Raw genomic sequence first — 25003 nt, forward strand, 5'->3', positions numbered from 1 at the left:
CTGATATTCCACTTTTCCTCTGTAACTTACCTTGCAGCAGCATCCAGCAGTCCAGAACAAAGGAAACCAAGCCACTAGTTGCCAATATGATAGACCTGTTGCTGACCGATCCATGGCCCACCTTGGCTCTGGGCTGACTGGACCTTCAAACCTCACTACATTTTGTGCACTGGAAAGAAGTGAGCAGGAAGAACTGTTCACCTGGAAAGTAAGAAAAACTCACTTTGATTTTTTATTATATGTAGCATAGGGTGCCAAGGGCTAAGACAAAACTACGATCCTGATATATTTCACCTTGAATTTGGGAGGGAGTGTGGGAGAAAGGGAGACCTGAAAATCCTCATCATATTTGAGGAAGACAACCTTCTGTGACTGGGGGGCAAAACTTACTGGTATGGAGAACTCCCCCCACTATTTTTTAACTTGTAACCACCATAGCACAACACTACATCATTATATTTCATGGCTCCTATGGGGGAATAATGGTGGCCCCCATTAGAGTAATTCTACATCACCACATATTATCATTCTACAGGTTTTGTGGGTAAAAGAACTGGTGGACACCGGGAGGAGTGGTCCATGCCCTGTAAGTTCTTCCCCTCTCCTAATTTTGGGGCAATGAAACTGTGAGGGGCATTTCAGCCCATCCTTAAATTGTGTACTGATGTACCTACCTAGAGGAGTCAGTACATTTTTGCTGCTTCCTCTGCCTCTGCTCCTCTAATGACACAAATACCTGGCTCAAAATACAGTGCTGATTTTCTCTTTCTCTTCACCCCACCCCTACCCCATGCTTCAGGCAGGCTTTTGGCTTTTAAAAAACATTTTTTCAGGCCCCAGCATGTTTATCCAATTAAATGTTTATTCAGAGCCTTTAAAAAAACAATTAAGAAAAACTTAAAACACTGCTCTGAGGCAGGAGGAATGGCTTTGTGACTGTCACAAGTGACAGCCAATCACCATTACACACAGCCAGAGGAACAGCCAGGCGGGGATGGCTTTGTGGCTGTCATAAGGATCAGCTAATCAGCACTCCACTCAGCTGGGTTTCTCCAGGAAACAGGAAGAAACAGTTGCTGCTAGCTTGCTTCTCTGTGCAGTGTTATATGTCTAGTCAAAAAGGGAAAAGTGCACATCCCCAGAAGCTTCGTCACTCATGCTACAGATATCTAAATGCACCCTTAGAGATTATACACCAGATCTCAGACTGGGGGCAGTGTTAAGTGAAAAACATGATATTTACATGCCAAACTCTGAGGACCACCAGGAATGGCTGGGAAACATATTGCTGAGCCATGAGTTAGTCTGAGAGCAGTAGGCATATGCCTTAAAGGACCTGTAATTAAATACAACATAGGTGCCTCTGGCTGCTGTTCAATTGCTTCTCCCCACCCCACCCCACCCCACCCCCCAATAGCAAAAGACAAAGTTGGCTGCTATGTTCACACTCTTCCCTGCTGTGCCTTCAGGGCATGTTCTAAACCACAAGCCTACATCTGTGTCTTGATAAACTGTTTTTCCAGGTCAGATATTCTGGTTTCCAACATTGTATTGTTTTCTTAATATTATTTTTATAAAACAAATTCCTTCTCTCCTATACTGTAAAATATGTGTCCACATATTGCGACTTGGGTGTTATGGGGGAGGGGGTGAACCATGTCCTTTCCTACTTGCCAATCTTTTCCCACCCTCCCTTATGCTGAGAGCCCAGAGAAACCACTGAATGAGGTGCCTGTTCCTTCCAGCTAATTTGGAATCTGCGTTAGCTTCTGTTTTACCACCTTAAAGCAAGTAGTGTGCTCAGTTTTCTCCCACCCACCCCACCAGCCCTTGGGAGGCAAGGACTAGTGTTAAAAAAGAATTCCTTCATGTAAATCAATCCATTGTCATGCTCCTGGAGAATGGTGATGAATTTCCCAGAATGCATCAGGTCTAAATATATAGTAAATTTCCAGGAAACTCTTGCTCTATTTCCAGTCCAAGTATCAAATCAGGTTTGTAAAAGTTACCAGGAAAAATAATTGTGTTTTCAGCAACCATTATTGGAACCATAAATCTCCCCAATTAGTAGCTGGAAGGGCAACTAGTACGAATGCCACAAGGGAGCAAGGGCTTACCCATTCTTTCCCTTGGGGCTCTAAGGCTGGATGAAATATAGCCGTTTACATATACACAGCACTCTATTCTCCCGTTGGATGAATGAGGGATTTATGTGGATAACGTTTCTGAATACTAACAGGAATTATCCACAGAAGTCCTCACATGCTCTCACAGAAGAATATACCCATGTGTCTGTCTCTCCATCCCAGAATTTGGCTGCAGCAATCAACTGTGTCAACAGAAGTCATAGCTCCCAATCACAGTGGCTGAGGTCCAAGCTGGAGGAGAAAAAATGGATGTAATTTATGTGAACCAGCCTATGCCAGCCCTGAAGGAGAAGCCTCTCAGGAACATGGAACATTCAGATCCAGAATAGCTTCCAGGCCCATTTTTCCACCTCAGAGTGATTCTATGGAAGATGGGAGGAGAACTTTTCCACACTTCTAACTAAAGGAGAAACGTTGGCATGAATGATGATGCAATCGGTGGATGTTTTTGAGTAAGTTCCCTTTTCTAGAGTCTGCCCATATTCTGGGCAGTAGCTGTCTGGAGGATAAAAACCTGTGCTTCTTTAAAAATAAAACCCCAAAGATGCCAATGGATTTCATTTTCTAATCAGACTTGTTTTAGGAACTAAATTTAACAGCCAGGACTAGTTTACTGGACTCTTCCTCCTTTCCAGAGGATATTTGTTATTACTACTTCCATTTGGAAATAACAGTGTTTCATTTTCATAATGGGAATTATCTTCACAATAACCCTGTGAAGTGGGGGGGCTCAGACAAAGGCAACTTCATCAAATCTACACCATGTAGGTCTCTTACATCCAAACCACATGATTTATGCACTGCATCATGGTGGCTCTCATCAATATTGGTATGAACTGTTTGATGACTCCAAAAAATAATCACACAAATTACAGCTATTTGGCATATTCAAGAGAAGCCTGTCAGTTTTCACAGTTGAAACAACCATCTGAAGTAGCTAAGGAATGAATTCTTGAACTGGCAATTAGATAACTGAGAACAACATGGGAATGATTTTTAAAAGCAAAATAGAAGTAAACGTCTAGGATTGGATATCAGTGTAAAATCAGACTGGCATTTGTCATGACCCTAAGGCAGGATATGGTTATTAATTCTCTCAGACATCCCGCCTCAAGTCATAAGACACTAAAAGCATGTCCTCATGACGGCTTCTGGGTAACGTGGGAAGCGGCACTTCCAAAAGAAAATATGTGATGTCGGATTTTGTATGCTCATGTCACTCCTTCTCTCATGTGGATTGGGTAGCCCATAATTCCCTGTGTCTGGAAAGTGGGAAGGTAGGCATTTATGTAGACTGTGCAAAAGGACCATGTGGTTTGCGGCAGTCGGGTGAACCTCCAAAATACATCTGAGCAAAATACATCTTCATGAGAATCAAAATGAAAATTTATAAATCCAGGCTATAATGCAATTGTAGGTGTATGACAGAAGAATCATACGTTCTTTTAAAGCAGCGGCTCTCAACCTGTGGGTCGTGACCCCTTTGGGGGTTGAATGACCCTTTCACAGGGGTCGCCTAAGACCATCGGAAAATGGTCCTTAGGACCTAAGGCATGCTGCTGGCAGCCACGGCCCTGGAGGTGGCCGCCGCTGCGGGGCTCGGCAGTGCCCCCTCCTGCCGCCGCCGAGGCTTTCTTTCTCCTCCTCAGTCTGAGCGCGAAGAGGGGCAAAGCCTGTCGCCATCCGCCCCTGCTCATCTCGCCCTCGCTCGTCTCCCTCCTCTCTGGCTGTTGCCTGAGCTGAAGGGGAGGAGTTTGCGCCGTCACTCTCTGGCTCCGCTTTGCACGTACGCCACTTCCAGTCGTGCAGGGGAGGGGGTCGGGGTGGCGCACGCGCGAGCACCCTCCTGCCGGAGCCCTGAGGCAGGTGGGGCAGGGGCGGAAGAGAAGGGGGCCGGGTGGAAGGGCTGCGGCGCGCAGTTAGCCATCTCTTGCAGGCGAGGGCTGGGTGAGCGCGGGCACCTGGCCTTGACTTTTTTGGAAAGCAGTTTGCTGCTTTAGAGGGACGCTGCTGCTGCTGCTGCAGTGGCTAATAACCTTCAGATAGAGCGGGCACCTCCTGTGTTAGGAGCGGAGCCCGCCGCTACAAGCGCGGCATCCCACAGGACATAAGGGGCCTCCCTTATCCCTGCACGGCTGAGGCGCACGTGGCGCACGTGGTTAGGCGGTGTGGCAGCTTTGTAGCCCATTGTTCCCAGGCCGGTTGAGCGGCCACCTTTAGCCGCGGTGCATTTATTTTCCAGACCAGTGCACGAGCTGCTTGGGCACTGGCTGGGGGATCCTGGGAGTTGTAGGACTTTTTTCCTTTCTAAATAGCCCTAGGATTGCGCCTTTAGTCACACAGTTGATGCGCCGTAAATGTTTATGCTGGCGAGAAGGGAAAGTCCAAATAGCTTAGGCTCTGCACTCCTCACGGCCAGCCTTCGGGTTTAGAGCGACTGGATCCAAAAAAACTAATAGTTGGCTGCTACCACCATGCCCTCTATGGATGCAGAGGATAAAAACAAGACACAATAACCACAGTACCAGAAGGCTCACGAAAGAACATTATGCATGAGAATATCATGTTAACCATTTTGCAAATGTCTTTATTTGAATTCTCTATTTCTGAAGGATTGTGTCAAGATAAGAGTTCATGCAGCACTTCCATTATGGACTTTCAAATGTCATGCAAATTATGATAATGATAGGTCATTGAGGGAGCAATCCTATGGCCGCTAGACAGTGGGGCTAGATGGCCATAGGATATGTTGCTTCCTGGGAACCAACCTGTTGGTTCCCGGAGAACCAAGCTCTCCCCGCTTCCGCACAGCCCCATCCTCTGCGCTCGCAAGAGGAGGACGGAGCGGGCAAAAAGGGGCATGGCTGGGGGTGTTCCATGGAGGGCGGAACTCTGTCGTACAGCGGCCTTCTTCCCCGCTCCATGCTCCCACAGCTAGACAGCCTCAATCAGCTGTCTAGCCAAAAAAGGGCAGGAGAAGCACAGAGGGAACAGTCCCTCTGTGCTTCTCCTGCCCTGCTTTGGTTAGGTGGTCTCCCCTAAGTTCAGAGGTGGCGGCCTATCTGGATAGGATTGCTCCATGAACCACAGAGATTTGCCTAGGTCCTAACTAATGGCCCTTAGAAGGGATTTCATTGACTTTGATTTTCACCTCTATTCTGGGATATTTACTGGGAATATTCCCAGCATATTTACTGGAAATTAAGGCACCATTGAGTTGAAGAATCTGTACTTTCTTGCAAGTGTGATCGCTTGTTTGCATTTATAACTAGCCCTTCCTTCGAGGAAGTTGAAGCGGTGTTTCAGCTTCATGATAATAATGGATAGTAGATTAAGCTGAGAGACAGAGATCCAGCAGCAAATCATTGGTTAATTAATCCAAGATTTGCCGGGGTCACATGCTGCCACTATTTTGAATACGCAACCTCCAATTGGAGGTTGCTCCATGCATAACTCTGGGAACCATCCTCCTCCATTCAAAGACCCTCCAGCCCAAAAAATATGGCTTTACTGGACTTGGAGGATACTACCCCCCCATGCAGTCTTCACTGCCCTCATGTCGTAAGAGCTAGTGGCTGAAGTATCGGGCAATGGCTTTTTAAGCAAGCTGCTGAGACACTGAGTCAGTTTGCACGTCACAGCCGCTATGGGTTAATTCACCAGGCTTTTTACGCATACTGTCGCAAAATGTAGCAATGTAGTTTACTGTTGTTATATTAAGACTGTTACCCATGCTACACCATGCTTCAAGACAAAATTTCATTTATTTGTAATTAGAAATAAATATTTCACAATATATAATTACATATTGTTTCTGTGATTTATCACTATGCTTTAATTATGTTCAATTTGTAACAATGAAAATACATCCTGCATATCAGATATTTACATTACGATTCATAACAGTAGCAAAATTACAGTTATGAAGTAGCAACGAAAATAATTTTATGGTTGGGAGTCACCACAACATGAGGAACTGTATTAAAGGGTCGTGGCATTAGGAAGGTTGAGAACCACTGCTTTAAAGTGTCAATATCATAATTGGGGGCTGGGTGGAATCACACATGAGCTGGCAACAGGAACTGCTATTCTTCTCTGTTGTGATGGGAAGGGAATCAGGGCCATATAAAGCCTGGGACCAGACAGGGCCTGACCCCAGCTAGCACGTTTCAGCCACCTAATCACAAGTGGCACCACATGCTGTGGCCAGCAGGGGCACCACATGCCATCAAGCTTAGGGCAATGGTCTGGGGTGGTGCTACATCTTCAAGCCTCAGGTCATCCTCCCCATCCTTGCTAGTGTGTTCAGCTTGTGGTCTTGGGCAACTCACTTGTCTCTATTTAGACCAGCATTCTGCTTGTAGCTGTGGCCAGCCAAGGGCCTTTGGGAAGCTTGAAAGCAACATGGCATAAGGACAACATTATTCCCGTTTGTTCCCAACATCTGATATTCAAAAACAGAAATGGAAGGTGTGTGTTACGTACAGGTGGTTGCATAAGCCCTGTCTGTGCATAAAAAAGAAAGAAGTCTGTGTGTGTTGTCACCCCTCAGGCTTTGGTGTTATGTGCTCCATCTCCAGGAAATCTCCTACATGTGTAATTCTTTCATCACATAAGGCATATCATGTGTGACATGACCTGTAATCTGTGGCTTGGCTCACTAGCAGATAATGCAAATGTACTGGAAGGCCTAATCCATTAAGGCTGTTTTTAATATGCAACCAGACACAAAATGCGCAATTCCAAAAGAATATTTGTGCAGTTCAGAATTCAAGTCGTGCAAAATTTGTATTACGATAGCTGATGTAAAAAATGACTGAAAACAATGTAAAAAGTAAAGTGAGCAGTCTAGGCCCCTCTAGAACCCCAAACCTTGGTCAAGCATACTCATTTCTCCTCCCCTTGCCAAATACATTCTTCGCAGACTCCACCGCTACACTCCACAGACGGCTTACCAACATTTCTAAAATGGAAGTATTCATTTTAGAACCTGGGGCCCCCTTCCCTGACAAGTCATGAAGTTGTCAATGTTATGATAATGGCAGCAACAGCAGAAAAATGCATGTTCCATTCATGACAAAGAGATTAAATTTCTCTACGCTCTAAACAACTGCGCCCTAGGACAGTTGGTCATGGAACCAACCTGAGGGGAGGTGACCCTGAATTTAATCCTATGTGGTGATGAGCAGGAACTTGTACAAGATGTGAGTGGTGTTGAACCAATCGGAAACAGTGACCACAGTGCTATCAGATTTAATATATATTTAAGTGGAAAATTGCTAAGGAAGTCCAATACAGTCATATTTGACTTTGAAAGAGGAAACATCTCTAAAATGAGGGAACTGGTAAAAACGAATCTCTTCAAAATGCTTGGAGGTTACAACCACAATAACAGAAGCTCAGCTAGAAAGTGTACTACAGGTTAGAAAAGGTAGCATCAAGTCCAAAAGGTCACCAGCATGGTTACCAAGCAGTGTCAAGGAAGCTATTACAGAAAAGAAGGCTTCCTTCAGAAAATGGAAGTCTTCCTCAAATAAGGAAAACAAAAGGAAGCACAAGCTTACACAAAGGAGATGGGAACAGGCAATAAGGGCGCAATCCTATGGCCACTAGACAGGATTTTTCATTTTCTGGGAACCGAGCTTGGAACCAGTGCTCCAAGGTCAGTTTCCAGAAAACCGACTCCCTGCCCCCCTCCCTTGCTGCCTCGTAGGTGACGCAGTTTGTCCCCGGCTCCGCGCTTGCAAGAGCAGCTGAAAAGGGGGTGTTCCCGAGGGTGGCAAGGGGACGGCGGAAGTGCCGTTATGACGCTTCCTATGCATTGTCCGGCCTCCCCCACCCCACCCCACGGTGCCCCGGCTAAACAACTGAAATCAGCCATCTAACCACAAATGCAGGGCAGCCAGAGCACAGAAGAGAAGATCCGCTCCGCCCTCCCTGCATTGGATAGTCAGTCACATCCGAGTTTGGAGGCGGCCAACTATCCCCATAGGATTATGCCCTAAGAGACACAAAAAAGCATTTTGAGGAGCATATTACTAACAACATCAGGGCCAACAACAACAAAAAATTAAATATATTAGAAGCAGAAAACCAGCTAGGGAGGCAGTTGTTTCTGTGACATCCAAACAGGGGCACTTGAGGTTTGTTCATGGGTTAAACGACCCCAAGTTAACTCATAGTTTGTTCTTAGGTTAACTTGGGGTTCTTTAACCCATGAACAACCCCAAGTGCCCCTGTTCAGATGTCATGGAAACAACCTACAAATGCAGCATACATAGGTTATTCCTGGAAACTGGAAGTGGCTCTCACACAGTGCACATCCCTGCAATTTGTGAGTTAATTAACCCAAAAATTGCCACTGGACACCACCATTACATCCAAACAGGGTCATAGTCTGGCAGATGATCAAACAAACCATGGTTTGTTTTCTCAGGCCCTAGGTTGTTTGTTTCCCTCTTTCACCCTCTCCCTCCCTGTAGCCCAACTGCTTTTGCAGCACTGCAGTGCTGGCATGTAAAGGGGCTGGGTTTTTTGACCGCTTCAACAAACCATGTTTAATTAAACCATTGTTTGTCATTACATGTGAACCAGGTCTATATCCTAATTTTATTCCTTGCAAAAATGAGAATTTCTTTAACAGAAGAACTAGCCTTTTGGTAATTAGTTTGGAAAAATGTATTCCAATGTCCATCATCCCAACTTATTTCCTTACCCCTCCTCCTTTATTGTCAGAGCCTTTTTTCCCCTTCACATTTTAAAAGATGATTATGGGCAAATCCACACTATCACCACACCTTGCAAATTTCTTATGCTATCTGGTAGGGCAGGTATTGACTTGTCTCTGATCCTGGTCTATCTTGGCTATGTAACAATTCCACAGAAACATCTCAAGGGTTGTTCCCTCTGACTTTTTGTTTTGTTTTTTGCACACAATCAAATTCCTGGTGTGCCTATAGGTGCAGGGGTGCACAGCTCTCATCGTGCAAATGCATGTCCTTTAAAAAATAAAGATCCAGGGCAGCCAATCCTGAAAAGAGGAAGCATATACATACAAGAAATGTGCCAAGATTAGGACCAAGCCAATGAGGAGCAATTTGAAATGAAATTACAAGAAACACAAGAGGTGCTGGGATAGGCACACCCTAACCATCCTTTGTTTCCATCAGCTTCCAAAGCAGGAGATTGCCTTTTCCTTGCAAAAAATGTTATTCCTTATTCAGATAATTAAAGAGCATTGTTAAAGGAGAGACCCTCATCTGGCAAAACCTTATCATATGCTATAGCTCTCTAGTCCAAACAAAGACTTTACCATGCATTTATGCCTGCCTTTTATTCCCATCAGTGTTGCTTCTATTGAAATCTGCTAGCAATTTACATTATTATATGGTTTTAGTTTTAATGAAGCATTCCCCTTCAGACTAGCATCTGAAAAAGTTTTTTTGTAGAAACGAGTGTCCACATATTATATTCCAAAGTCAGAAAACAAAGAAAACCAACAATACAATTTTATAGGCCCATAGATCGATCCATGGAGATTGCAAATATTGCCACCAAATTTGTGGCTGTTTATGGAGCAAAACTACAGGATTTGGTTTGCTTTCTAATCTTTATCTTACTTGTTACTTATAGCTCACTTTTCTTCCACTATAGCTTGTGTATTATTAGATTGTAAAGTCACTGCACAGGAACCATGCCTATTATATATTCTGCACACAGCCTACGCTGACATTTAACAAATTGATGGTGATAATGACACTGATGATGACAGTAATAGGCACTTCTTTTCTTTGCATAGTTACTTGTAGTAGGGATGTACGAATGTCACTTACCTTTTCAAAGGATGACATTCGCGGTGGGGGGGAGGCGCTCCGTCCCTACCCCCAAAATTCTCTCCGGCTGGCTCCACTCCACGGAGATTCTGCGGAGCCACCGGCCAGGGCCGCCCGCAGCCGGACATCCGGCTGCTGGGCAGCCTGCACAGGAACACAAATGGTGGCCGCCGTAGCCGCTGCCATTTGCGTCCCTGTATTTTGCCATGATAGGCTACATAAATATTTACGTAGCCTATTACAGCAAAAAAAAAGGGGGGGGAATGCAAATGGCGGCCACTACGCCATTTGCGCCCCTCTCTTTTGTTGTAATAGGCTACGTAAATATCACACGGCAAAAAAAAGGGAATGCAAATGGCGGCCACTACGCCATTTGCGCCCCTCTCTTTTGTCGTAATAGGCTACATAAATATCACACGGCAAAAAAAAGGGAACGCAAATGGTGGCTGCCGTAGCCGCCGCCATTTGCATTCCCTTAGTTTTGCTGTGATAGGCTACGTAAATACTTACGGAGCCTATCATGGCTTCTGCAGGGATGCAAATGGCATCCCTGCGTTAGCCTCGATAGGCTACGTATTTACGTAGCCTATGACGGCTATATGGAAGAAGCAGACGCGGCCGCCATTCGCAATGCAGCGCGGACGGCAGCAGGTAGGTGCCCGTTCCGAGCCCATTTTGTGGGGGGGGGGGCTGCGTTCCGCCACGGATTTTGGGGGCCCGAATGCACTGGCATTCGGCCTCATCGAGATCCGTGGCAGAATTCTCTGACATCCCTACTTGTATGTCTTCTGCAAAAGACAAACTTATGCCTGGTTGCTTTGAATATCAATAGGGGAACTATAGTACTGTTTCCTAAAAATCTCGGCCAGAAAAATAAATCAAGCTTCTATCTAGCCCTTACAAAGGAAGTGTGTGGGCAGTATTTAGTGAAAGTAAAGAAGCCAAAGGTTGAAGAATAACATTTCTAGTAACAATGTGTGGTGCAGCTTCAGTGTTTGCATCACTCCCTGTTGCAGAACCTAGCAGAAACAGAATAAGCTATGCAACAAAAGTAAAAATGGCAGAATGAAAAATAAGAGAAATTATGCAGTTTTTATATATTTGCAAAATTTATATATGTCACAGAATTCATTTTTGGTAAAGAAATTTCAGTTATGTTGATACAAGATTTTGATTTTATATATATGCAGAATATATTTTATATATATGCAGGTCTTAATATATGCAGAATTCACACAGAGCTCTGTACTACTTGGATTTCTCTGATTATCTTTTTTCATCTCTTGGGATTTCTTCCTTCTTCAGATTATGCCCTAGATGCAAAATACATGTTCGGCTAGGTATCGCTTCAGAGCAGTACAAGGCAGTCATGAACTTTTGCTCTGGGACATTTCTGTGACTAATATCATCCTACTCCTATTATATCTCCTCCCAGTGGATTATTTAGGTTATGCCTGCATGTGCTCTTCCCACTCAAATTTCAGATCACTGCATCAAATGCCCAAACTGATCCCACACTGACTCCACTGCAGTCAGTATAGCAGATCAGGTGATTTGCAAGTTCAGTGTGAAGTAGCAGATTCTGCAGAGCAGGAAGATTTGCAAAATCCTGCATAACATGGTACATTTAGACCATGGAAAACATGGTACAATGGAAACCAGATGTGAGACTTTCCTTCCAAGACTGTATCACTTCAAAATGCAGTTGGGAAGATTCTATGTTTAAATGCTTCCCCATGTCTAAAGCTTTCTGCATGTGAAAAGCTAGCACTTCAGGGAGAAGAGTCCTAGATTAGCTTTCTCCTTGTCATGCATATTTTAATATTTTTGAAGCTTTGGCTGCAGGGCAGTAAATTTCCAGCATTATGTACTGACAGAATCACAGGAGGACTGTACCACATGTCTTTCTTGAATGTCTGAATTAGTTTCAGTTCTCCATGTGTAAAATGGGCATAATAGTAGCCTACCTCACAGGCTTGCTGAGAAAACAGCCAAGATCAGGAACTCAAGTGATGGTTGTGTTGTTACTGCCCATGGACAGGAACTGCAGTGCAAGTGAGGGCCACTTCACTTGTGACAAATTTCCTATACAGTAGTTACTTCAATTTAGAAACTGAGTGAACTGCAAGATATACATATGGTAATATAGAGGTATGTGCATTTATAATACATGATGAACTACACATGAGATTCATTCAATTGCTACATGGAACTGATTTTTGTTTAGAAAATGTTGGATGCAACTCCATGGGAAGCCCTTCTCTGCAAGCTCCATTGAAATGAGTGGAGGTGCACAGGAGCACCTTTACAAAGTTTTAATTCATTTCATAAGGACATAAGAAGAGCCATGCTGGATCAGACCAAGGGTCCATCTAGTCCAGCATTATGCACATACAGTGGTCAACCAGCTGTCGACCAGGAACACACAAGCAGGACATAAGTGCAACAGCACCCTCCCACCCATGTTCCCCAGCAACTGGTGTACATAGGGCCACTGCCTCTGGTACTGGAGGTAGCACATGGCCATCAAGACTAGTAGCCATTGGTAGCTTTCTCCTCCAGGAATTTGCCCAACCCCCTTTTAAAGCCATCCAAATTGGTGGCCATCACTACTTCCTGTGGTAGCAAATTCCATAGTTTAACTATGTGCAGTGTGAAGAAGTATTTCCTTTTATCTGTACTGAGTCTCCCGCTAATCAGCTTCATAGGATGACCCTGGGTTCTAGTATTTTGAGAGGGAGAAAAATGTCTCCCTATCCACATTCTCCACACCATGCATTTTTCTGTACACCTCTATCATGTCTCCCTCCTTTTTTCATACTCACCCTCCTTTTTTCCAAGCTAAACAATCCCAGCTGTTGTAACTTTCTCTCATAGGGGAGATGCTCTAGCCCCTTGATCATTTTAGTTGCCTTTTTCTGGACCTTTTCCAGCTCTACAATATCTTTTTTTAGGTCTGGTGACCAGAACTTTACACAGTATTCCAAGTGTGGTCGCACCAAAGATTTGTATAGGGCCAGTATGATGTTGGCAGTTTTATTCTCAATCCCTTTTCTAATTATGCCTAACATGGAGTTTGCCTTTATTTACAGCGGCTGCACACTGTGTCGACACCTTAATTGACGTGTCCACCACAACCCCAAGATCTTTTTCCTGGTCAGTCGCCACTAGCTCAGATCCCATCAGGCTATACTTGAAGTTGGGATTGTTTGCCCCAACGTGCATCATTTTATACTTGCTTTCACTGAACTGCATTTGCCATTCTCCCACTTTGGAGAGATCCTTTTGGAGCTCTTCACAATCCTTTTTTGTTTTAATCACCCTAAATAATTTCAGTGATGCTGGTGCAGGAGAATTTTCTGGTGGATTGTCCCTTTCATCTTTTGTGGATCCTTGAGAAACATACTTTTGTTTGGACCAGCCAGTCTTCAAAATGCAACATTCCAGCTTTCAAGTTACTCAGTGCTCCTCCCAATCTGAAAGCTTGCATCCAACATCCACGCTTTCTAGTTAGGAAGAGCCCAGTGTCATTGAAAAGCTCACATCCTGCTGCATCTTAAAACAGCGGCTGGCCAAAAACAAACAAGCTAATGTAATGTCTCATTTCTTGCTCTGTTTCAAGACAACTCCTGTAAATTGCCATCTACTTCAGAGACATAACAGGCAGTGACCAAAATAAAATCTATGCCTACATCAAAGTCCAGTCCTACCGGTTTCAATGCAAGATATTTAATTCTAACATTTATACTAATGGGACTTTAAAAGGGTTTAGTTGTGGCTGGATCATGCTCTATGTTAAAATATCTTATTTTAAAAAATATATACGTAAATAAAATCTGCCTTGTTTCTCTTCCAACAAAACTTTATGAGGGTTCTTGGGTGTGTGTGTTTTTTTATTTGTTTGGGGGTCTTTTTAAAAGGAAGATAAGCCCCTGTCCCTCCCTCTCTCCTCCCGATACATCAGAGAAGCTAGAGATCCATCAACGAAGCACAAAAGGACTCCCTCGCCACTAAGAAACAAAAGAGTGTGAAGCGAGGCGGAGGACAAGGGCGCAAGCGGCTGAGAAGCCCACCCGGTACACCAGAGGCGCTCGGGCGCATTTCTCGCCTTACCCTGCCGCGGGGTCCTCGCAGCCTCCTTCCGAGGAGGGACCGGCGCTTTCCTGCTCGAAATTGACGAGCGCCAGCGCCGCAGCCTGGGGACCATCCAACTCCGGGCGCTTCCTTCGACTCTTTCCCTCCTTCGTGCTCGCGCGCCGCCTTTTCCTGGAGAAAGCCGCTTAAAAAATCCTCTCCTTGCCCCGCGCGAATGGGCAGGGCCGGCTGCTTCTTGGGACGAGGTAGCTGCCGCCGCCGCCCCCGCCCGGGTCCCTTCCCGCCCCTCACCCCGGGTTAAAGAGTCACACTGAAGGAGCCCGGGGTACGGGAGGTCAGGCGTGAGGGAGCTCCCTGGAGGTTGGGAAAGAAGTCTCTCCTCCTGCTGCTGCTTCTCCTACTCCCCCCTTTGGCTGCCCCTAAAAAGACGCACAGTCCTTCCCCCGCTGGATTCCTGAAGCGCTTCCAGCGCCCCCGAGGGGCAGCTCCGCTGCAGCGTGTGCGTCAAAGGAGCCCTCAGGCGAGGCGCAGCCAGGCCGGCTCGGCGCGCGGGAAAAGAAGCGCTGCTGCCCAGGCAGGGAGAGTTGCTTGCAAAGTGTTCGGAAAGTCGCTACATCGCCTCCTGGCTCAGGCTACTGCCTCCCACTTCCCGGCTTGAGCAGACGAAGGAGGAGACAGGCGGGGGGGGGGAGAGAGAGACGAGCCCCACCCCGCCGCTTCGCTCCTCCGCTCGCTCGCCCCCTTCCCACCCTCCCTCTCTCTCTCTCTCTCCCTCTCTCTCTCTCCAGGGAGCAGCCGTCTAACAAGGACCCTTCTGTTGGCTTTGTCCAAGACCCTTTCCGACAAAATATGCGGCTGGCTTCTGAGGCGCTTGCGTGCTGGCGGCGGGAGCAAATAGTCGCGCGGGGGCTCGCGACTTGACTGGATGAGGGGTGGGTGGGTGTGTTTTATTGAGCCGAATAGAAAAGGCGCCACTTTATGCCTTCTTTGGGGGTGCCACAAAAGGGGCCTCTGAGGTAGGCCGTTGACTGACAGCAGACCCCGTGGGAGAGGGTGTGATTGGTGAGGGAGGATAGACAGGAGAAGGGGCAGGCTAGGAAGGCATGTGCCTTCAAGTGTGGGTTGGTCCCGTCTGGTCCAGCTCCACCTGCACAGATGGGCACCACGTGGTGCCATCAGCATAAACAGCCTGTTCCTAATATCTGGGCGGGCATCAAGGGTAGGCATGGTTGGGGATCTGCCAAGGGGCCACACCCCAGCAGAGGTCCACTGACAAGAGCCCCCTGGAGTGGCTCCTCTTCACCACTCCAACGTGCTTGCTCACCTGTCTCTCACCCTGGCCCAGGCAATGGTGGTGGTGAGAAGGAGGAGCAGTAGATGCCGCTGTCTACTTGCTCACTGGCTCCCTGCCAGTCAAGCCAGCAAGTGGTAGCAATGATAAGAAAGAGGATGAGGAGCAATAGCCCCTGGTGACAATGGAGGCGAGAAGATAGACCCCCTGAGGGAGGGGGCCCATACTTGCCCAAGGGCCCCCAAAAACCTGGGGCTGGGGCTCCCTCATGTAATTTGGAGTTAAGAGGTGGAGTGGCCCTGTCAGCTCGAGCTTGAAGGATGGATCAGCTACTGAAAAGCGTTGGAAATGCTGGCACCAAATCAGCAATAAAATGACCCCCCCCAAATTTATGTATTTTCCCCCCTTACGGCCACATGTACGCACCTCCATATTTCTACACGAAAAGCCCTTCCATGTAAACAGTTAACATGAAACCCTTTATAGAACTGTCACTCCATAGCAGAAATCATGGAGGCCAGGTATAAAGCACCCATGCTGAGGCACTAACTTACTCAAACTGTACTTCCTCACAAATGTGGCCCTGCCATAAGCCTGATTGCATCCCACTCCTAAAGCAATTGGATGGCAGGTGTCATCATATCTGAGTTGGCCTTGTATGATGGTATTCATCCATTGGTTAGCCACAGCCAGTCACAGCTTCTTAAGTTGTATTTGTTCAGTCGTGTCCGACTCTTCGTGACCCCATGGACCATAGCACGCCAGGCCTTCCTGTCCTGCGCTCTCTCCCGGAGCCTGCTCAAGTTCATATTCATTGCATCGGTGATGCTATCTAGCCATCTCATCCTCTGCCGTCCCCTTCTCCTTTTGCCTTCAGTCTTTCCCAGCATCAGGGTCTTTTCCAGAGAATTTTCTCTTTGCATTAGGTGGCCGAAATATTTGAGCTTCAGCTTCAGTATCTGTCCTTCCAATGAGCACTCAGGGTTGATTTCCTTTAGGATGGACTGATTTGACCTCCTTGCAGTCCAGGGAACTCGTAAGAGTCTTCTTCAGCACCACAGTTCGAAAGCATCAATTCTTCGGCGCTCAGCCTTCCTTATAGTCCAGCTCTCACAGCCATACATTACTACTGGGAAAACCATAGCTTTGATTAGACGGACCTTTGTCGGCAAGGTGATGTCTCTGCTTCTTACTATGCTGTCTAGGTTTGCCATAGCTTTCCTCCCAAGGAGCAAGCATCTTTTAATTTCATGGTTACAGTCACCGTCTGCTGTGATCTTGGAGCCCAAGAAAGTAAAATCTGTCACTGCTTCCATTTCTTCCCCTTCTATATGCCAGGAAGTGATAGGGCCAGATGCCATGATCTTAGTTTTCTTAATGTTGAGTTTCAAACCAGCTTTTGCACTCTCCTCTTTCACCCTCAGCAAGAGGCTCTTTAGATCCTCTTCGCTTTCTGCCATTAGGGTGGTATCGTCTGCATATCGGAGGTTGTTGATAATTCTCCCAGCAATCTTAATTCCGACCTCTGATTCATCCAGCCCGGCATTTCTCATGATGTACTCTGCATATAAGTTAAATAAGCAGGGTGACAATATGCAGCCTTGTCGTACTCCTTTCCCAATTTGGAACCACTCGGTTGTTCCATGTCTGGTTCTTACTGTTGCTTCTTGACCCTTGTACAGGTTTCTCAGGAGACAGGTAAGGTGGTCTGGTACTCCCATCACTTTAAGAATTTGCCACAGTTTGTTGTGATCCACACAATCAAAGGCTTTAGCGTAGTCAATGAAGCAGAAATAGACATTTTTCTGGAATTCTCTTGCTTTCTCCATGATGCAGCGAATGTTGGCGATTTGATCTCTAGTTCCTCTGCCTCTTCGAAACCCAGCTTGTACTTCCGGTAGTTCTTGGTTCGCATACTGCTGAAGCCTAGCTTGTAGGATTTTGAGCATCACCTTGCTGGAATGTGAAATGAGCGCAATTGTGTGGTAGTTTGAACACTCTTTGGCGTTGCCCTTCTTTGGAATTGGAATGTAAACTGACCTTTTCCAGTCTTGCGGCCATTGTTGAGTGTTCCAAATTTGTTGGTATATTGAATGCAGCACTTTAACAGCATCATCTTTTAGGATTTTAAATAGCTCGGCTGGAATACTGTCATCTCCGCTAGCTTTGTTGTTACTAATGCTTCCTAAGGCCCACTTGACTTCACTCTCAAGGATGTCCGGCTCAAGTTCAGTGACCGCACTCTCATGGCTATCAGGGACATTCAGATCTTTCCTGTATAGTTCTTCTGTGTATTCTTTCCACCTCTTCTTCATCTCATCTGCTTCTGTTAGGTCCCTGCCTTCTTTGTCCTTTATCATGCCTGTCTTTGCACAAAACGTTCCCTTGAGATCTCCAATTTTCTTGAAGAGATCTCTAGTCTTTCCCATTCTGTTGTTTTCCTCGATTTCTTTGCATTGTTCATTTAAGAAGGCCTTCTTGTCTCTCCTTGCTATTCTCTGGAACTCTGCATTCAGTTGGATATATCTTACCCTTTCTCCCTTGCTTTTCGCTTCCCTTCTTTCCTCAGCTACTTGTAAAGCCTCATCAGACAGCCACTTGGCTTTCTTGCATTTCTTTTTCTTTGGGATGGATTTCGTTGCTGCCTCCTGAACAATGTTACGGACCTCCGTCCATAGTTCCTCAGGCACTCTGTCTATCAGGTCTAATCCCTTAAATCTATTCCTCACCTCCACTGTATATTCATAAGGGATATGATTTCGGTCATACCTGAATGGTTTAGTGGTTTTCCCGACGTTCTTTAATTTAAGCCAAAATTTTGCAAGAAGTAGCTCATGATCTGAGCCACAGTCAGCTCCAGGTCTTGTTTTTACTGACTGTATGGAGCTTCTCCATCTTTGGCTGCAAAGGACATAATCAATCTGATTTCGATATTGACCATCTGGTGATGTCCATGTGTAGAGTCGTCTCTTGTGCTGTTGGAAAAGAGTGTTTGCTATGATCAGCGTGTTCTCTTGGCAAAACTCGATTAGCTTTTGTCCTGCTTCATTTTGTACACCAAGGCCATGCCTGCCTGTTATCCCGGTGATTTCTTGACTTCCTACTTTAGCATTCCAATCCCCTCTGATGAAGAGGACATCTTTTTTTGGTGTTAGTTCTAGAAGGTGTTGTAGGTCTTCATAGAACCGATCAACCTCAGCTTCTTCGGCATCAGTGGTTGGGGCATAGACTTGAATTACTGTGATGTTGAATGGTTTGCCTTGGATTCTAAGTTGTATACATGAGTGAAAATATGTGTGCGAGGTCATTGTGTTATAATTTATACATGGTTTCACATTAAGTCTTACACAGAAGAATTTGATAATAATCCACATGAATGAGGCCTGACATGTGTAAACTAAGAAGAAGGTTCCGGAAGCTTAATAAAACACAATCCTTTAACACGGGTAGGCACTTTCCAAATGTTTTGGACTACAGCTCCCATAAATCCTAGCCAACTGTTAGGGATTGGGGAAGTTGTAATGCAAAACATCTGGAGGGCATCAGGTTGCCTTACCCCTGCCCTAACATGCTCATTCTAGTATGACAAAGATGTGTGTCTTCAGCCATTTTCCAACTCCTGCCTTTTTTGCCATTTCAGAAAGTAACTAAAGCAATGTGGATGTTTGGCATAGTTATTCGGTGGGGCAAGGAGCCCAACTTTGCCCATGTACATTACTATACCTACCTAGTGTCCTTTACTGTGAGGACCATGTTGCATTTGCTTTGCCTCCACACTTTAAGAAAACAGATCCACCTTCTCTTGCAAGCTTGGCAATGTCTTGCCAATCCATCTTTCACCTTCTTTATACTAGGCCCATAACCAAGCATCCATGAAGGCTTGTGTGTACACAGCAGGGCTTTTAAACATTGTTTTCTCTTTCAAATAGTATTGCCAGCCGTTGTTTGAAATCCTACCCCTGCCCCTTGCAAAAGTAGCAGTTTATGTGGCATAAGTGGAGGAGGGCTTCTGTTCGGAAAAGCAATAACAAAACAATTTTTTTCCACATTTATACCTAGTACTGTGTAGTTCCTTGGATTGTAGCTTTGGAGAGCATGGGACTGTCATGATACCCTACAGCCTGACAAAGCTGACATTTTAGCTTTCTTCCTCCATTTGGTACAAACCATCCTGTTACGTCCCAAGCTGAAACCCCCTCAGCTCCACAAAGCAATCTGGCAGAAAAGGATTAGCATCTTCCTTGCCCAGTTCTCACCTTTATAAGGTTAACTTTGGCATGGATTATCCCTTTCTTGGGCATCCCCTGCCTATGTGACTTGATACCCACTGGCCAATTCAGTTGCTGCTGTCAATCCAAGTCACCTCAAGCAGCCAAACAGCATAAAACTTGTCAACATGCCCCTTTTTGAGTTGACCCTTTCTCGTCTCTTTTCCTATGCCTCTCCACCCATCCTGACCAATGCAAGACATTCTAAGGAGCCAACAAGGGACCCTGAAGTAAGTGTAGTTGCTATTCTAACATTCATTGTACAGTGTAGGCAGACCAGGATTTCTGGTTTAAGATTGGCTTTCTTGTGCATATTTACTACTTACTTTCCCCTACCCGGTTTTTATGTTGACTTTAATAAACTTGCTTCATTGGACTATTGGGCTGGATTGGTTCCTATTTACATCTTTGAAGGTGGGTTTGTTCCCACCCCCACCCCACCCCACCCCACCCCCACACTGCAAAGACCATTTGGGTTATGCTTACAGAGCTGCCAAGGCACTGAGGGAAGGAAGGAAATGAGCCAAGCACTGACCAGGCAGAGACTGGAGGCTTAGCCAGCTGTCTTCCTCCTCCTGAGTAAATGTCTAGGAAATGGAGGAATCCTGCTCACCTCCATTTGAGCTAGCTGAGAGCAGGTTATGGCAATGAGAGAGAGAGAGAGAGAGAGAGAGAGAGAGAGAGAGAGAGATGAGTGGCTTCTGGGTGGCTGGTGTTGGGCATGGCTAGTGCACAATCTTGATAGAGATGTTACCGAATAAGTGGTATACCTTACAATGAGATACTTTCAAGTGGTGTACTTGTCATCCATTTCCTCACTTGCCCATGCAGTCCAAGTGCTCCTAGTCAAAATGCTCAAAATCATTCACAGGGTTTCTCAGTTCTCTCCAAACCCATTATCATTTCCTTATTCTCTACTGATGCATCTAAACAGCATATCCCCATGGTGATAAACAAACATAACAAAATGAGTGCATAACAATTATAAATATCAATACTTGCAGGTTTTATTTGCTTTTTTTAAATCCTGCATTTATTAGATACGTAATAAAATGCCAGACTTCAGTTAACTATTTACAATTGACAAATTAGTGTTCATCTCCTTCTTCTAGATGCAGTGAGAAAGGGGAGACAAGCACAGTTCAGTACTGTATTATGGAAAGCAAACTGAAAATTTGTTCTGTCCAAAAATTTCCTGATTTCCAGACCTAGTTCACATGTAATGACAACCTAGAGTACACATTGAGTATGGGTTGTCGTTGAATCATAGGTTGTCATTACATGCAAACCCTGCACTATGGTTTAACTATGGGTTGTTAACCATGAACAACCCAGAGTTCACAACCCAGCAACAAACTATAGGTTGTTTTCCTAGGTTGTTCATAGTTCACAACCCACAGTTAAACCATAGTGCAGGGTTTGCACATAACGACAACCCACGATTCAACAACAACCTATATCCAACCCACACTCTGGGTTGTTATGTGCAAACCAGGCCTATCCCACCCCCACAACAAGTGCCATCACTTTGAATTTTCCAGTGGAAAATCTCAATAAAGTTAAGTTTTGTACACATGACACAACAATATGCATTCATACTGACATCTGTGTGTACTCCCAGATATCCGTATGAAATAAGGCCTCTTCATCATCACAAAGAACTGCCAAAAGCAGCTGCTCATTCCTGCCACTTGAGTTATGAACTTGTGATCTGCTTTCTTCACCAGATCTCAAGGTTGGTGGTCTCTCAGCAGCCCCACTGAAATAAGCTAAGGGCGCAATCCTATGGCCACTAGTCAGCGGCTAGGCAGGCATAGGATAGGTTGGTTCCCAGAGAACCAACCCCCACCCCCTCCCATGCCACCTTGTAGGCAGCACAGATTGGCCCCATGCTCCACGCTCGTAAGAGCAGGACACAATGGTGAAAACGGGGAGTTCCTGGGGGCAGGCCGGGGCGGGGAGGTCAGAAATGCCAGCATGACACATCCTATTTCTGAAATCGGCTGTCTAGCCGTGAAAGCGGAGTGGGGGAAGCGAGGAGGAGATCCGTTCCTCACCACTCCTCCTGCCCTGCACTGGATAAGTGGGCACCCCTGGGGGCAGAGGCGACCGTAGATCCATATAGGATTGCTCCCTTAAGGACAGGACTAGTCTAAATTCCATGGCCCTTCAGTTAATAGCTTCAGGACAGGTGTTAATTATCTCATCATTGCCTGGATGTATATCAATACTACTTTGTGAATGATCACTGTCATTATTTCACATACATGTAATTAATGTAATTATCACCAGCTGTATTTCTTGCATTTGATTTTCCTCTGACCTCACAGCTAATCCCCCCCCCCCCGCTTCTCCCTACTCCCATGTGTGTATAGGTGTAGAGAGATATGGATATATCTGCCAATTCCAGATGATACTCCATGTGCCAGAGGATGGTAATAGTAGGGTCCTTTTGGGGCCTTGCCTTGCCATTAAACCCGGGAAGTAGTAGCAGAAGAAGGCATTCCATGCATCTGATAAAATGGATTCTAGCCCACAAAAGCTTATGTCAAAATAAATGTATTAGTCTTCAAGGTGCCACAAGACTCTTTGATGTTTCTGCTACAACAGACTAACACAGCTGTCTCTCTGGCAACAGCCGGATGAACTTCCTTACCATAAGATCACTCATTTGGTAGAGTATTCCCATTCTCCAAAACATATTCATTTATTGGCAATTAGTCTGACTCAAATAGAGAGGAGATGTCCCATTTGCCAGTAAAAGGTGGCAGAGGGAACACTGAGCAAGATCAGAGCATATTTGCCCTACTTAGGAAGGATGCTTATTCATCCCAGCATATTGGTGTTAACACCTTAGTCCCCACCTCTCCTGGACAATTTTAAATCAGTCTTCCACTGACCCCCACTATTCATCACAACCAACAATTTAGACCAAGTTTTTATGCATGCATAAAAGTGTCCAAGAGAGGTGGGGACTCAAATCCCATCCACCCCTCAGTGAAGTAATATCTTTTATGTGTACATACATAGTACAGCTATGGATTTTTGTGAATGCTAGTCATATGTATGTATGTATGTATGTATCCATCCATATAGATCATAGGTGGGGAACATATGGCCTTCTAGATATTTTTGAACTGCAACATCTTTGCTTACCATTGGCTGTGTTGACTAGATCTGATGGGAGCTGAAGTCCAACAACATCCATGCATTCTCAACCCCTGACATAGATGCATTCCTAGATAGATATGTCAGCATGATATCCCCAGTCCCAGATTGTTGGCACTCTTATTTCAGCACCGAAATGGCTCTGTGTGAAACTGGTCTTTCCAAAGTAATCAGACTTTGATAGAAGAACGACCCTTTTGAACCATTAACTCAGTATACATTTTCCAGTCTTTTCCCCTTGGCAGGTTTTTTTCATTCATCTCTCAAGATATTCCCTTTGCCACAAGCTTGAAACAGCTACTACAGAATCAAATAAGAGCAATAGTATCTCTCACTGCTTTAGCAAGAGGTCAGCAAATTCAATTTTTCTCCCTAGTACTTATTTAAATTGGTCCTGGTTTCAACTACAACAGCCAGCCAAACTGTTGAAACTATAGATGTAATGTGACCTCTGAGACTGCTGCACCAATTACTCTCTTCGAGGGATATGGGATTTTGTTTTTGTTTTTGGTCTGAACACTTGAGAAAATGCAGTTTGTTGTTGCATGGAGTACATGCAACTTGAATGAAAATAGATGTGGATGAGGTATGGCTGTCATGTCACAACAGACAGAGTAATCTTGTTTATTTCAGGAGCATTCCCCATGCTGGCTGGAGAATGCTGGGAGTTGTAGGGCTTTTTTCTGTCTAAACATGCATAGGATTGTACCCTCAACAGATTTGTTGCAGGGAGAAATTATGTGGCTTTTTCCATTGCAAGGTGACATTGATAAAAAGCCTCACCTCCTAAAAGTATCTATTCCATTCAGTTATTTCATGCAAAGGAATACCTTCCAGGGCCATATACCGGTAATTCTAGTACAAGGATGCATGCTTGCAAATATATGCATATGAGTGAGAAGGAGACTGAAATCTGTAAAAGGGAATAGATTGTTGCATATGTGAGTGTTATTATACATATATAGCTGTAACCATGAGAATCCCAAGCTTGCCCAGCTTAATATTGGCTAGAGGGTTTGGTTTTGGAATTGTTTATACCATTAGGAGAACCTCTGGAGTAATAATTAAAATGAGAATACATCGCCTCTGATGAGCAAGCACTACCAGCCCTCATATATATCTGGGGCTTTGATTGCCCAGTTAGGAAAAGGGAAGATAGGTCATCAATTAAACAGTGAGAGAACAAGAATTGGTCAGTTATAAATGGTTTACAATTGACAAATATATTATGATATAAAGAAGAAGTAATGGAACTTTAGATTGTTTCTCTCTCCACCCCCACGTTGATATTGGGAAAGAAACTAATAATTGTGAATCATATTGTTGGATTGAGATTATGACATATGAAGAAATTTTGGATTATTTTAAATATATTAAATGAAAAAGCCTGATTTATAGGTTGGTTGGAATGTAACCTGGTAATGTTGCCTTTTAATGTGTTATAGCTCAATGGTAGCACACAAGCTTTGCAGGCAAAAGAACCCCGGTTCAGTCCATGGCATGTCCAGGCAGGGCTGGAAAAGACATCTGCTGCCTGAAATCCTGGACTGCCAATCAGGGTAGACCAGTCTTCCTGAACCTGATGCTTCCCAGATGTGTTCAGCTCCCATCATCCCCAGCCAGACCAGCCAATGGTCATGCTGGCTGGGGAAGGTGGGAGTTGTAGTCTAACACATCCAGAAGGTGGAAGGTTGGGGGAATCTGGTGTAGGCAATAGTGAGCTAGGTAGCTTCCTGTGTTCCAATGTCATTATAATTGTATTAATTTGGAATCATCACTACTATTATCCTTGATTATGGTTAATATTATTTTATTGTTATTTATTATTTAATAGATTTATATACCGCTGAACATATTTAAAAATAACTCGAAGTAGTTCAGAAAATACATTATAATGTACATTAAAATACAGTTACAATACATAACATTGCTAAAACCTTTATATAGAACATTACTAAAAACAGTGAAATCAATAAAAACCAATATAGCACCATAATTGCAAACAAATCGACTGGCAGCACATTCATATAATATATAATTACAACTGGTGTTAATGTATGTCTGTAATACTGAAATTATGAAAAACACCCTCAAGTGGTGAGAGCTGGGGTGCTCTATAATACACCCAAGACAGGACAGTGTCGTATAAAGTGAGGGAAAGAGCAAACTTGCTTCCATCCTTTGTCTGGTCATAATGTACTT

The 25003-nt window shown here is 44.8% G+C and overlaps 1 protein-coding gene across 3 annotated transcripts in view; it reads right to left on the bottom strand.

The window, feature by feature from the left end:
• CHST3 (carbohydrate sulfotransferase 3) overlaps positions 1–14718 on the bottom strand; it is a 53725-nt gene extending 39007 nt beyond the window's left edge. Inside the window, exons 1-2 of one of the 3 annotated variants that reach the window (XR_014788874.1) lie at positions 14093–14718; positions 31–201 (exon numbers count right to left, since the gene is read on the bottom strand). The gene's annotated coding sequence lies outside the window, so the exon portion shown is untranslated. The remainder of the gene's footprint in view (positions 1–30; positions 202–14092) is intronic. The other 2 variants (XM_084841893.1, XM_084841894.1) reach the window with 2 other exon arrangements.
• Between the last annotated feature and the right edge of the window lie 10285 nt (positions 14719–25003).

The sequence above is a fragment of the Heloderma suspectum genome, chromosome 3 (assembly GCF_057233095.1).
Source record: "Heloderma suspectum isolate Gila_16-S chromosome 3, 16-S_ref, whole genome shotgun sequence".
Classification (NCBI taxonomy): domain Eukaryota; kingdom Metazoa; phylum Chordata; class Lepidosauria; order Squamata; family Helodermatidae; genus Heloderma; species Heloderma suspectum.